The sequence below is a fragment of the Strix aluco genome, chromosome 7, assembly GCF_031877795.1.
Source record: "Strix aluco isolate bStrAlu1 chromosome 7, bStrAlu1.hap1, whole genome shotgun sequence".
NCBI classification, from domain to species: domain Eukaryota; kingdom Metazoa; phylum Chordata; class Aves; order Strigiformes; family Strigidae; genus Strix; species Strix aluco.
The window spans coordinates 11,661,250-11,675,897 of NC_133937.1; positions in this window are offsets into that span (position 1 = coordinate 11,661,250).

The following is a 14,648-nucleotide window of genomic DNA, read 5'->3' on the forward strand; positions in this document are numbered from 1 at the left end:
GAATAAATTGTACATAAAAGGACATTTCTTTTTCTTGATCCATGTTTAGAGTCTATAGCATGAATTATTTATTTATATCAGAGGATAAAAAGCTGAAACAGTTTAAAAATATTTTTCAATAAAAGGGTGAAATCTGCATTTACAGCATGAGACCTCTCAACCTCCAGGAAACTGCTATTCATTTCGTTTAAATACAACAAATACTCATTTTCCTAAATGCTTGTGAACTCTATACTGCGGCAAAAAATGACCCATGACTTTTTCTAAAATTGCTGTTTGTGCTTTCTTACTACTTTTAACATGCAGGGCACTGTTCTTCTGCAACTTCTTGGAAAAAAAACCCTCTTTGAAATTCAGTAAGTGTTGATTTAAAGTGATTGGTTTCCACCTGGATGGAGTGAAATTTTCTTCTTGGGAAGTTTAGTAGTACATTAAAAGATGCAAATTAATTCATAATTCTTTCAGCTCATTCTCTTGGGAACAATTACACGAGGAAATTATTAATGTACAAGAAAACAACAGTTAAAAATCTCAAAGGGCAACAAGGGTGTGGAATATATGAAAACATTTAGACCTAGCTAATAGCAGAACTCAGTTATAACAATAACAGTTCATAAACCAATTTTAATTTGTTGCTATTTGTAAACTGATAGCATCCACATGGTGCAGACAAGGAATCAAAGACCCTGGCAAAGTGAGTTTACAGTCAAAGGTCCTGTTCTCAACGAAGTGCTGCAGAAACACAGTGTGAAAGGTTGAACACATGCTACCAGGGCTTCTAGGATCACAGCCAAATGCAAGGCTTGAATCAGTTCACCAGTTTCAATGTCTCTGATGTATACCATTCCATGATGATTGCATACAAGACTATCATTTCAATGTAAGCTTCTGCACTCTGATAAGTAAGCCCAATGTTTTCATCTGTATAATGAAAACCTCTCAGAATCCAGTTAATATTTGATGAAAAAACAGCAATCAGATTTGCTTTTTAGGCTTCTTTGATACACTTATTTTTTCTTCTTTTAGTTAAGGTGTTAAACAACTCAGCCACTTTCCTTTCCATTTTTCTTTTCATAATTTATCTGGCATGCTTTTAATATTACATATCTGATGAAAATTTCAAATATTTTTACCATCAGAGTCATAACACAGGCTACCACCAGGATACCTGTAATTACTTTTGGCTATCTGCTTCCAGCACACCCTGACATCTGGCTAGCAATGAAAAGACTGAGATGGAAAAAACGTGTTCTCAAAATACTGTAAAACAAGCATCACTACTGAGTAGTGATCACTACCCTAACGTGGGCATTATGCTGTCTTAAAGAATTTGACCTTTTTTAACTTTAAGCACAGCCACATAAATATAATACACATAGATCAAGCCTCTGTTGACCAATACCCATTTCCTTGAGGTGTCCACACTGAAAGTCTGATCATAGCTTAATGCACTGAGGCAAAACAATAAACAGGGACATCACCTGAAATGAGAACAAGATTAGATTATGGATATGAAGGAATAAAATAACTTGCTCACATATGTCTTTCTCTACAAACTCTAAGGAGTACTGTTTACAAATGAAAAACATTTGAATTTGAAGAAATAAGATGCACTGCAGATATTTCAGTTTTCAGAATAGCATAAGAACTGAAATAGTCAAAATCTAAATAACATGAATTGACAAAAATAAATGCTCAAGAAGAGTGGACACGGTAGAACTGTTGTACATACAAATCACCCAGACAGAAATCAAGGTTCTAAATACAGCAATATTTATTGTATTTTCTAGTGACAGTGGGCCACTTCCAAAAGTCCCTCCCTTAAAAAAAAATTCCAAATTCCAAATTAAAGACATTGTTTTGATGGTGTGTATAAAGGAAAAGAGAAGTTTCTGCATGTTAAAAAAAAGTATGTTTGAAAATACTGGTCGAATTCCTGTTCTGTCCTGCTCCTGCAGTTGTCTGACTGGATGCATGTATTTCCTTTTGCCAAGCTAAAATAGGCAGTTTGCTTCCAGAGGAGCAGTTCTATCTCACAGTTCAGTTAAGGCTACTGAGAGAAATCAAGGATTATTACCTATCTAATACCATCATTCTGTATATTCAAAAAAAACATATGGACTTACTGGAAAAAAAGGAATAGACACTTTATACATAATTAATTTAACATCTCTATGCAATTCAAATTCTACTAGCCTCTTTTAGTTAGCTGCTGGTTTCTGCTGGAGACCAAAATCCCCATGGGCTGGGAAAGAGATGCCAATGAATCAGAACATTTCTGAATAATAAGAATACTGACAAGGGGCCGTTATGGTTAAACTGTTTTCAAATGCAAATTTAACTATATGAAAATGCAAGCACAAGGATTTTTTTTGCTGAGGGCAGGAGAATACCTGGTATCTTTCATGTCATGTTTATTTTTGCCCTTAAAAAACCCTCCAAAACCCAACAACATAGAAAACTTCAGAGGAAGGATAGGCTATATGAAGAGGTCTGTGATACGCTGTGGGCAATAAGAGGATGAGGGCAGACTAAGCTTTTTATAACCAAAATTTTCATTCTGTAAGACTTTGCTTCAGGCTGTTAAATGTGAAACAAGCTGATGGCATCAATTTGATTCTGAAGGGTCATGTGAGTCTATGAGAAAGCTCTGATTTAACTTAACTTGGGATTGCGTTTCTCTGACTTAAAGGATGAAACGGACAGAGATATTCCATGTCACCACTGAAGTGATTTCTTATAAGGTTAGCACCAAGGTTCAATAACTGAGGTCCCTCAGCTGTTGCCTGTGTGATATGCCTCTTTGGTGGCAAACCAATGTCAGCCTAGCATAAATGTAAGTGCCAGAAGTGCACAATCTTAAAGGATCAGGGTAAAGCCCTGGAGAAAACAATTCAAGTTAAATATCATCATTGTTCTTGAGAAATTACTTTCATAGCTATTCTAATTATGGCCATTCCCTATCTATATAGACAGAAGACAGAGAAAAGAAATGTCACGTAAGGACAATCTTTTTGGAGTTTCTCCCCTTTAGACACAAGCCTGGGTTAACATAAGAACTCAGCAGGCTGCAGATAAAAAAGGTGAGAGCTCCTCTAAATATCAGGCGCTGGGTTTGATTACTGTATTTCTGGGGTTTGGCCTTTAGCATTGTAGTCATTCAGAAAGCAGCTGCTGGTTACTACCAAAGCAAAATCTGTGATATAAATACGTGAAACTATGAGACACTGAAGGAAATCGCTTTGAAAATGCAGCGATGCCTCATTGATCCAGCAAATTCACTTAGGCTGCTGAAGTGTTCCCATCCCCATTATCAAAGCATCACTCACCTACCAGAGGTGGCCAGGTGAGACATATCTCAGGTGGTGCAGTTTCCTTCCCAGTAACTAGAAAGCAAATGAACTGGAATTTTTAATCTCAGCATGAAAAATAATCTTCTTTTCTTTGAAATGGATATTGTTTCACCTGTGATCACAAATGAGAATGAGTGGTGAGCAAGTGCCATAAAACCAGCTTGGTTTAGTTTTAAAGGTATTTATGGGAAGTCTCACTTATTGCTAAATGATGGAGAACAGTTATAATCTGTTATAGTTAATTTACTACTACATAAGTAAAAACATGCTAAGAGCAGCACACTTGTTAAAGCTCACTTAATGATTACACAGCACTTGGGAATAACATCTAGGTAAAGAGTAAGCAGTAAATTGAAGTTTTCTTTAGAATCATTTATTTCGGGAAAATAAGATGACCAAAGCCCTTTACATTTTTGCTGATTATAAAAAGAAAAAAAAATATCAGAAAGTAGACTAGGAGGGATTTCTTCTTGTGATTATTGGAGTACTTACTGCAGCTGGTAAAACTTCCATGAGAAGGCTACTGCCTCTAATTCTCCACACCATTACAGGGGGTTGAGCTGAAGTCAGTACTGTTATCTTGCTGTATCACTCTTACAACAGACTGAAAAAAAATCAGATAAAATACTGGACTGGATACTACTTAATGTAATACTACTCTGTTGTTTTTTCTTGTCACCACAGTATCTGAATATGTGATGTATTAAATCAATAGTAATAGCAAAATCCCAAGCCTCAGATCAAAGCTAGTGTTTTCCTCTTTATAGGAGCAAGGATTTTAGCTGACTCAGGGTTATTTTGGGGGTAACCTTGGTAATCCTGGGGTGGTGATGAGAATGGTGAGGATAAGTAAATAGTAAAGAGATGGTACTGTAGCACCCTTTCTGATGGAAAGGTGTTCTCTAAGGGTTAGATTTTGGCATGTTTCATCAAGAAGTTGGGAGGTGATCTGTCTGATCTCTTCTGAAAGATCATCAATAGAAAACACTTCCTGCCTTCATTCTTGTGCTTCAACCGGGGTTTTTCACTTTTGTTCAAAGGTATTTCAGACCCAATCATACTAAGAAAAAAGGACATTAAGGCTAGATGAGCTCTAATTTAAAAGTTAAAAATGTCAAAATATTTCTGTGGCATAGTTAGATATATTGGAAAAAAATAATTTTGAGATAGATCACAAAATTAATTGCCAAAGTTACATTTAAAGCCGACTCAATCATTCATAAGTATGAAAATGGCTGTACCCTTATTTCTTTTCTTTTCCATGATGTACTTGTTCAATAAAATGTGGCATTTTTGTATTGAGTACTTCTGTGAAAGAAATTGATTTAAAAAAAAAATCTTAAATGTGAAAAATCCTCTACAGCAATCCCAATATGCCAATTTTAGATCATTTTTTGTCACCATCTTTTCATAAAGGAGCTTTATAAAAGTATTACCTCTAGTTCAGGGGCCATGTTGCGGCCACCCTGTGTACCAGCATGAGTGGATGGCGATGGTTCAAAGCTCACTCTCCTGGGGATGTCTTTGATAGAACCTGCTGTATGACAGCTTTGCTCTAAAATGAGGACAAGGATCATTTGGGACTAGCAACCCTTTATGTGCTAATGCAAGATGAAAAAAGGCTAATAGCTGTGGAGCTTACCGCATCCAGAATAGCTCCATAGTTGAAGCAGTGTGGAGGAGTGGGATGGGTCCCCACTGTGGATGACAAGCCAGCTGAGTTATCCCAACTCAGAGCCATGAACCAGTGCTTCCTTTTTGTCTCTGGCTGTTAGAAAACCCCTCCCTGCACATCCAAATAGAGCAATGACAACATGCAAAATGGATCTTGACTCACTTTGCACATGCATGTCTCCAGTACTGATGGTGATGCTACAGCATCAGATCATTATTTTTCTTTTTATACACATGCTGTAATTACATGATATTAACCAATGAGAGTTACAAATGTAGATGTATTTACTAATTTTTTAATGATGCTTGAATAATTGGTGGCATATGGGATCTTAATGAAGACTACATGTAATATGCTGTTGTCTGATAAGAAATTTAAAGTACATCTTTTTGTGGTTTGTAGTATGATCACTAAGAAGGCTGGAATCAGTGAAATTACTATATGATTAAGAGAAAGGCATTCTAGTGTTTTCTACTCATTGATAAAGGAAGACTGTATATAAAGCAAGATTGATTAAAAGTTTCTTTTCATGGAGACACATTAGGTAAGGACTCTGAAATGTACTCAGCACTGATCAAAATGAGAGCTAAAAATCAAGAAATCATTGTCCTGCAGAGAGAAAAACCTTTCATCCATGATAAATCATAAATATTGAAAACTTGCACTGGTTGTTCAGAGTTCTTAATGGTGTCTGCTTCTGCAGGACCCATGCAAATCTGTGTGTGCAAAAAACGCTTTTAATTGCAGAATTTTCTCCTCAGACATTGTAGGTATATGCTGGCTGTATTTGTTATATTCTGAAGTTCTTTCAACTCACAGTAGACTTCTGCATATAAGATAAGGCCCAGGGAAGATAGAGACCCTTATTCTCCTGTCCCAAGTTGTCTGACTTTTTACCCTTCTTTAAGTCTACTGCGGGTAAAAGTTTTGCCTTGGTGATGAGGAATGATGAGGAAGAGGGTGTTTAATAGCCTGTCAGATGCACAGCCTCAGAAACAGGAGTCTGGAAAATGTCTTCTGTGTATTTTCAGCTGTAGTCATTATTTACATTTTTCTTAGCATTTCTCAAAGGACAGACAGGAATGCCAGCCTTCCTTTGGCAACGACAGCACAATGCTCAGAGTCATTTGATATCCTCATCTTCTTTCAGAATTGTTCCAGAATAAACTTCTTTAAGTCAGTCCCACAGAAGTTTTTAGAACGCCATTTTAGATTAAGGTATGAGGAAAAAACATTGAAAGAGCATTTAAAAACATAAATTATTTTTGAGTCCTATCTCTTCAATAGCACTTTGCCAGACATCATTGAAATTTGGCAAAAAAGTTTTAACTAGTCAGAGACCACTCACACAATTTGAAGTGGAAAGAGCTTTTCTGATAATATAAAGGGGGCTACATTTACTGGGTTTTTGATGGAAAGTAAGTTTCAGCCGTAACTGTGGAGCAAATACAACCTCTACATAATAATGCTGCTATGTAATTTATTAATCTAAAATGTTCCAACTTACTACAGATACCATAAAATCCTATTGGTGAATTCACAGGCTCTGAAGGGCATATTATATAGAAAAGCAGTAGAAGCTGCTGCCCATGAAGACTTAACATAACTAGTGCTTAATAGTATTTATTCATAAAAGGTAAGCTCTGCTCTGCAATTTGTATCTTACAAATCATTTAGCATGCACCCAGGAAAGTTGAGATATCCTAGCAAAAAATAACCACGCAAAAAATTGAGATACATAGTGCCCATATTTTTGAACATGAAGTAAATTCCAACATGCAACTTTTACATAAGCTATCTATACCTTCTGCATTTGTTTTATACAATAAATCTCTTTTCCTAGAACTCTTGATTACCCTTTCAGCAAAACACCTTAATAGACTGGCAGAGGTCAAAAGCATATTTGGGTAACCATCTTAAACACGTTTACTGAATTTTAGCATGGAAAGAACTTGTGCACAACACAGGCCCTAAGGTCTCACATGATTTCAGCATCAACTATGGAACTTCTGATCCAGGTGAAATCTCAGGATTTTCCTTTAGGAAGACACCCATTCTGTAAAGGGTAGAAGACTACATCAAGGTTGAATGTGATCTGTGGCTAAAATCATAACTGTGAAAAACGTATGGGTCATTTCCAGTCTGTGTGTCTCTAGTTTCCACAGGAGATGCAAAAACCATGGTCCCACCAAAGCACCTCTGCCTTCAACTCACTTTCTCTCTTTCCTTATTCCTTTATGCCCAAGAAACCCAGTAAATACTTGATGCTGTATCTTCAGCACCTCATGGTGTAATATGGAGTAATTCTGCAGAAAGCTACTGAATTTTATTTGGACAGCAACAAGGATCCTGATTTCTATTACAGTATTCTAGAGTAACACTGGGAAACTCACTGGAGAGTGGGAGTTACCAAAGGAACCCAAAGGGCTTGGAAGCTGCTAAAAATCAAGGACAACTGGTTATATATCTGCTTCTTTTGGCTGTCTCTGTCTTGCTGTCTACCACAGTAAAACCAGGGATTTAGTGATACTTCCTTTTCTCCTGAACAGAAAGAGTTGATTGTAAAAACAAACCCAATGAAATATTCAGTAATAAAATGGTCAAGTCACTAAATAATGCATTCAGCTGGCTCTAGTGGTTGACCTTTGCAAAATGTTTTGGAGGTGAAGTGCAAACTATTTTTTTCTGATGGTTTATTCCTGGGGAAACACTGCTATGAGAATTCTATTCCACAATGAAAGCAGCTCATTTTTTAGCTTTAATTATGCATATTCTTTAGTAGGTGGCCTTCTTCCTTTTTAGTAGGTACTGAATCAATACCCTGGCATAGTGCTAATGGGCACTGTGCTACCTGAGGTGCCATCTTTCAGAAGAGAGGCTGAAAGCATGGTCTCATTTTTTGTGATTTTGATGGCTCCTGTGGTATTCCCCCCCCTCCTTTTTTTAATAATAAAGGTGTTAGCATCAGTGCCTTGGCCACAGTTCAAGTTGGATAATTACATTCTGTCTCCCTAAATTTTCCTTTGTGCAGTTTTAATTTAATATGGTGCTCCTCTTCTCTTCCTGCCCTAAGTTGTTTTGTGTCATTGCTGGGCACTATTAAATAACCTCCATATTTCCCCTGGGACAGCTGCATTTAAGCTGTGGGTAAGGCAAAGCCTGCACATGAAATTGGTGAACTGTTCCCAGAGAAGGAAACACAAGCTCACTTGCAATTATTACATGCCAGTATTTACCTGGACAAACTCCAGCTTTTCTGCTCCCCTCCAGTAGTTTACTTTCATTTGGAGTTTGACTACCCAAATGAAAACAGCAGCTGTAGGGAACACTGTCCCTTCTCAAGAGGTCACAAGGCTCGTGCTTAGGAGGACTTTTTCAGCAGGCAAAGTAGTTTTGTCCTCTTTTGGAGAACATAAGCTGCTACAAGCAGCCTTCCTCTACAACAAGATGTGATATTTAGCCATAGGCTGCAGAGGGATGTTGGGGCAGGGCTACCCTGTCCCAGCTGGGCAGCTGCCTTCCCTCTCTCTTGTCTCTCTTGGAGGGTCAGTTTGTCCTCCTAGGGCAACTGGACAGGTCCATGAGCTAGCTCCTGCTCAGCCCTCAGTGTTCACCTAATACACAGAGGGCTACCCCTCCAACAGACAAATTCAAACAGGCTGTACATGAGGCTAGAATTGAAGCTAACACTAGCACATTTCTGGATTTAGTTTACAAAGTGACTTTCCTGATGGTCTTAATTGTACCTAAACTCAACACGTTGAAGTTCAGTATTATGACTCTCAGAAGATACAAAAGCAGAGCTGAGAGGAACAGTGGCTATTAGGATATAACAGGTAGATCGGGCTGGTGTAATGGGAATCCTAAAAGAGGAAGGAGCTGAAAGAGCTCCTCATAACAAGCAGTGTAATGCAACCTCTGCCACGATTACAGAGAGCTGGACATGCAGCTCCCATGAATGCTGACAAGGAGACCTTGCCTACAACACAGGAGCTGTGGTCCTTTACCTGAGTGACCCCAGAGCAGCAGGGGCCAGACAGTGCTATGCGTTGCTGTGGGCATCTCCCACCAAGAGCATTTATATATGTAATAGTATTATTGACTGAAGAGTTTGTAAGAAAGCCTGGCAGTTGCCTGGGAAAGGCTCTGGATTGGAGCCTCCTGGAACCAGGAGAACCAGTCTGATGCCACATGGAGAGGGGAAAGTCCAAGTCCTTCTTGAAAAGTTTTGAGAGAGGCACTGAGTGGTCATGGCACATCTGTTAGGTTTACACACATAGCAAGCGGACTAGTTAGAGCTCCAGGGCAAATGCTCCATGTGCTATTGCCTACACTTCTCTCAAATATTGCATATGGAATGTTTCTAGAAAATGCAGTATCTGAAAGTAAAAGCATCTAGGAGACATCTACACTAGACACTGTTAATCCAGAGAAGTAAAAAGGCTTGAATCTAACATGAATTTTCATTGGCATGAAGCCCTTCTTATGTAGACACTGCTGCTCAAGACTGAAGTAAATCAACTGAGCATCACTGTGACAAGCTTTTCCAATTGTACATGCTTTTAGATGCTATAAGAGAGAGGGGGGGTAAAAGGAATTGCGGTACAATACAAAGCACTAGTGATCTTTTGGCATGAATCCTTCTGAGGCTGTAAATCAAGGTAGGCAGGTCTTCATCAGCTTGATGAAAAAGTAGGCTAAAAGTAAATATTAAAAATATAAAGTTTCAAGTGCAAGCTGTGTAACCAGAGCTACCCAAAATAGGCTTATGGCTAGACCTTATTATATTTTTTAAAAAAAATCATGTATTTGAAGTCTTAACTTGAAAATAAAATCATAGGAGCAAAACTCTATTGCTATAAATCAGCAAGACTCCACCGATTTTCCAATTTACTGTATTTGAGTAATCTTAACTATGTATTATCTCACTTGGCTTTAAAACATTGCCAAAACTTCAGGCTTCAAGGCTTTTCATACCGATAATATTGTTGCTCTTGCTTCCGTCTTTTTTTTTTTTCCATTTTTAAATACAGCACGCTTTTATTGTTTAATTTAAAGCTAGTCAACCTTTCCTCCTGCTATCCAAAGACATTTTGCATGTAAAAACAACAATTTGGACCCAAAGTCACCACCATCTGCTTATTTGTAGCAAGATCCAACTAAAGGGAGTCTTTATTAAGCCCTCAATGGGAGTCATGTTGACTGTGCAATGAACTCCATTTTCATTTTCCTGATAAAAATGAGACTGTTTCTTTACTGATCCCTATTATTATTTTGTGATGTTCTGCAACTAGAACATTAAAGGGACCTTAATTTCTTGAGACCCATCCCCTTCACCCTATCGTGGCTGTTGCTTTACCAGGTATGTAGTGTGTATCTGGTTCTGGCATGATATTAGGGGGCAGAATTGAATGTCTTTATAGATTTGCTTTTATTCATTCAGTGTCTGAGGGGGAAGGCAAGCTGCTAAGTATGTTGTTTTTTCAAATTGCTGAGCTATCCTTAGTGTGACCCTCAGAAAAAAAAACAAACAACAAACCAAGACCCTGCAATACCAGGGTTTTAGAGGGGCAACAAAACCAAACAGCTGAAGAAAAAACAAAGCCCATCATTGCTGGTAGAAAGTGGAGATTAAATAATTGAAGAAACTTGCTTTGTGTAAGTATCATCAACAAGAAAAGACTCAAATAGGTTTTAATCTTGCATGAAGTTTCTCATAACTTATTATCCTGAGGGACTTTGACAATAAAAAAAAACCCTTCTCTGTTCAAAGAAAAGTATGCGGGAAAGAGGAAAGTTGTGAAGTTGACATCCTACTTCAGGTGGATCACTTTTCCTTCTAATGAGGACATATACCAATTGAGGTGCAGCACAAAGGCAGACTGCTGCTGCTCTAAGAGTTCACTTTTGACCCTTAAAATACAGTGTGTGGGGGTAGGAAGTTGTTTTTTACTCCTGAATGTTTTTTTGAAATCTCTTTGTTGCAATCAAAACTATCCCAACACACTTTTACAGACAGAGCTCATTGCACTACAAAGATAATTTTTTTTTTTTTTTTCCTTGGATCCAAAAGGTATTTTATTGGATTTCATTGAGATGTATGACAAGTGCTCTGAGTTCATAGACTGACATTTCCTATGCTGAAATCACAGATAAGGTTCCTAGCATTTATTGTTTCTGTTACCTATATGCAGTTGTATAGAGGGTAAATTGAGAAAAATTAGGTCCTTAACATGTACAGTAGTAACTGTAGATGTTCTGTCCATAAAATTGTTCAAGTTTGTAGGGTCATGAGATTTTACACTGCTTATCCTGCTTGCCACTATGGCCCAATATTGAGACATTGTGATACTCTAGCATGAATGCAAGAGGGGAAGAAGTCAAGAGCATTTTCAAAGCTGACACTGATTGAGAGAAGGGGCTTTATTCCTGCTCAGCACACATGAGTTGGGATTTGTCTGTCCAAATTACAGGTCTACAAAACAAGTATCCCTATCTGAACTCTTTGGCTAGGCTTCCTTTTCAGTCAAGGAGAGAAATAAATGTTTCTAGATTTATCTCTTCCTAAGGTATGAAAATTAAACAAGCACAGAGGGGTTATGCTAAATAGCTACTTTTATACCTTGACTGTGTGAGAACAGAGACCACTAGCTCCAAGAGATGCATCCACCCCTCAGCCTCTAGCTGAGTTCTTCATCACCTAGAAATTGGTGGCACCCAGCCACTGTTCTTTCTAGCTCATGCTATGCAGCTTCTCTTTAGCCCTGTATAAAACTACTGAGTATGAAGGCAAGTAGGTGATATCTGAGTATGAATGAGGAGGAAACCAGACAAATCTATACAAAATACAACACATGCTCCAAAGTGAAGACACACCTTACATTATGCACGTAGTAGGTATTTCAGTTAGTTTGCTGGGAAAATGATATACAAAGAGACCACGTGTGTAGACCAATTTGAGTGAAATCCTGATTCAGCTGAAATCAAATGCAAAACATGCAGTCCTGAGCAGGCTCAGGACTTCAGCCTTTGTCTTAAGAAATGGCACATTTCTAATACAACTACCATAAAGAAAACAACTCTGGGATGCTTTTCAAGGAATATTAAGAAGCTTAAGCCCATCTTGATGAGCTTACTGATTGTGACGTTCAGCTCACAGAATATAACAGGGATCACAGGTTGAGGCAAATGGGCTATCCCAGGACTGGACTTAGTCTTGGGCTCTCAGAAGGATGATGAGTTTGAATGTTCCAGTGAGAAGAGAGCTGCAAGCAGCTCTTCCTTCCATCTCTGTAACGCACAGAGAGAAAACAAATTATTCTTGCACTACCTGCCACAGATAGCAGTAGATGCTTTTTTATTTAGACTACATTGTTCAAGCCTACCCATTTCACAGTGTTTCTGCTCTGGCCACATCTCAGTTGCTACTTATCAACATTTGGAAAATTCTGTTGGAATCTACAGCCAGTGATGGTGGGCAGCACAAAAGAAAAATCAGGTCGTGTGATTTTAGCTAGGCAGCTAATTCTGAGCTCTGCCACAGTCAGCGAGAAGAACTTTTAAGTGGTGTGTGTGAATATAAACGTCAGAGATATCTGATTTATGTGCAAACTGTAGACTGATACACAAAAGAATGTATGACCTTTAACTCCATGAAATACCTGTCAGCCAGCTGTGCTAGGGAAGAATCTACATGCAGTGCCTGTAATGTGTTGATCCTCTTTTCAGGCCATCCAGGGTTTGTATCTTTTTTCCCAAACATTAGAAAATGAATTGACTACAACCACAGCATTCATGTAAAAGCAATGTATCTGATATGAGTGATACAGATAAGAACACCTTTCATCAAAAGATCCCAGGGGTACTATGCATCTTATTCACAGGAGTTCCAGTCCTGTAACAAATTCTTGTTTAAATTTATACACGAGCTGCTCCACTGAAATGTAATCATATGCGTAAGCCCTCTCAGAATCAGGGACTAGTACTGCGCAAGAATTATGTTTGTCTCTGCTGATAACAAAACTCTCTGTAGGGCAAAATAAAAATAGAAACTCTGTTAACTCTTTGAATTCCTTGAGGAATTTTGGATGTCAGATCCGGATTTTGTCCAGACCACAAGGACCATCATCCTACTCTGGCTGATAATACACCAGGATATTTAATGACAGAAGATAAGCAGGATTTTGTGCATCTGAGGTGAATACTCTGCTGAGAAGGTCTGAGATTTGAAATGGACTTCTCAGCTGGATGACTAATTCTTTAGCAAAGCCAGAAAAAACCCCCACAATACAAATGAGGCATTAGAGTCAGAGAAAGAGTCACTGATGTTCTGACAGACCTCATTTTTGTATGTCGTCCCCAGTGACCTCAGAGACAAAAAGCTACGTAATGTGCCACCATGAAATTAAATAACTCCACCTTCCCCCAGAGTGTTTTACTAACCTGCTGGGTCTCAATGTCTGTACAGGTGAAGCCAGAAGCAATATAGAACCTTTTATTTTATTAATGAAGAATAAATAATGAAAAAGCTTTGAATCCCATTCTCATATAGAATGTCAGATAGCACTGATTGCCAAGTCATGATGTCATCAAAAATATGTATCTAGAACATGCTGCAAATGTAAGAGCTGTCTAAACCTGATTGCATAGCCTGTCTCATCATCACACAATTGAGATGTAGATCTGAATTTCACCAGAGTCTAGAATTTTGGTTTTGATCAACGTCTGATATCAGGAGAGGACAAATTTCAGAGTTAATTTTAAATGTTAGTGCTTTTTATGCTCAGATCTAGCAACTGCTGCATAGAGTCAGACCAGTGGTCCATCCTGCCTCTCTACTAGCCATGGTGTCTTGGCAGTATACCTCTGATGTAAATAGTGAGGAGTGATGAAAAGCAAATTTCAGATCTACCTGTCTCTGAACTTTGGGGAAGTTCCAGACCTGTATTTGGACTCAGATGTGACCCTATGCCAACATCACACCAAAGCAAAACTTAAACCTGGGATTGGTATGATGATTACTTTGAGAAAGTACCAAAATGCGGTTCTGTTTGCAAGTTCTCCTGGGACAGTCTTCTTTACTGAGCTTCTAAAAAATCATACTTCTAAATATACAAAATAATAAACACATGATAAAAACATTACCAATGTGTATCCTTTTCCCCTTCCCATGTGTACCCCTTACAACAGTTTGCAAGAAGCATGGAAATATTCTTGTGATTATTGTAACATACTAGAGTGGAGTCCTTTGCAGTATAAATCCCATATAGCAAACTTAGTAGCAGCATGCCCTTCTATTCCACTCACATGAAAGGAGGAGTGTTCTTACCCACCTTATAATTCAGTTCAGGTAATGCCTCTTAAGTAATACACACTCCCTTCCCAGAAAGCAGTCATTTATCAGTGTTGTCAGATAACTGCTTATTTTGAGCTGTTAATGGAAATACCAGTTTGCCAAGTGTGGTAAAGCTCCTTCCTTCTGTACAAGTGGAATTCAGCAAATCAAAATCGGGGGGAAGAGATCTAACTGCTGACAGTCTTCAGGGGAAACTTTTTACTGTCTTTCTAGAACCACTGAAAGAGCCCAGGCTATGCTATTTGGCAGCTTAACCTCAGAGGAA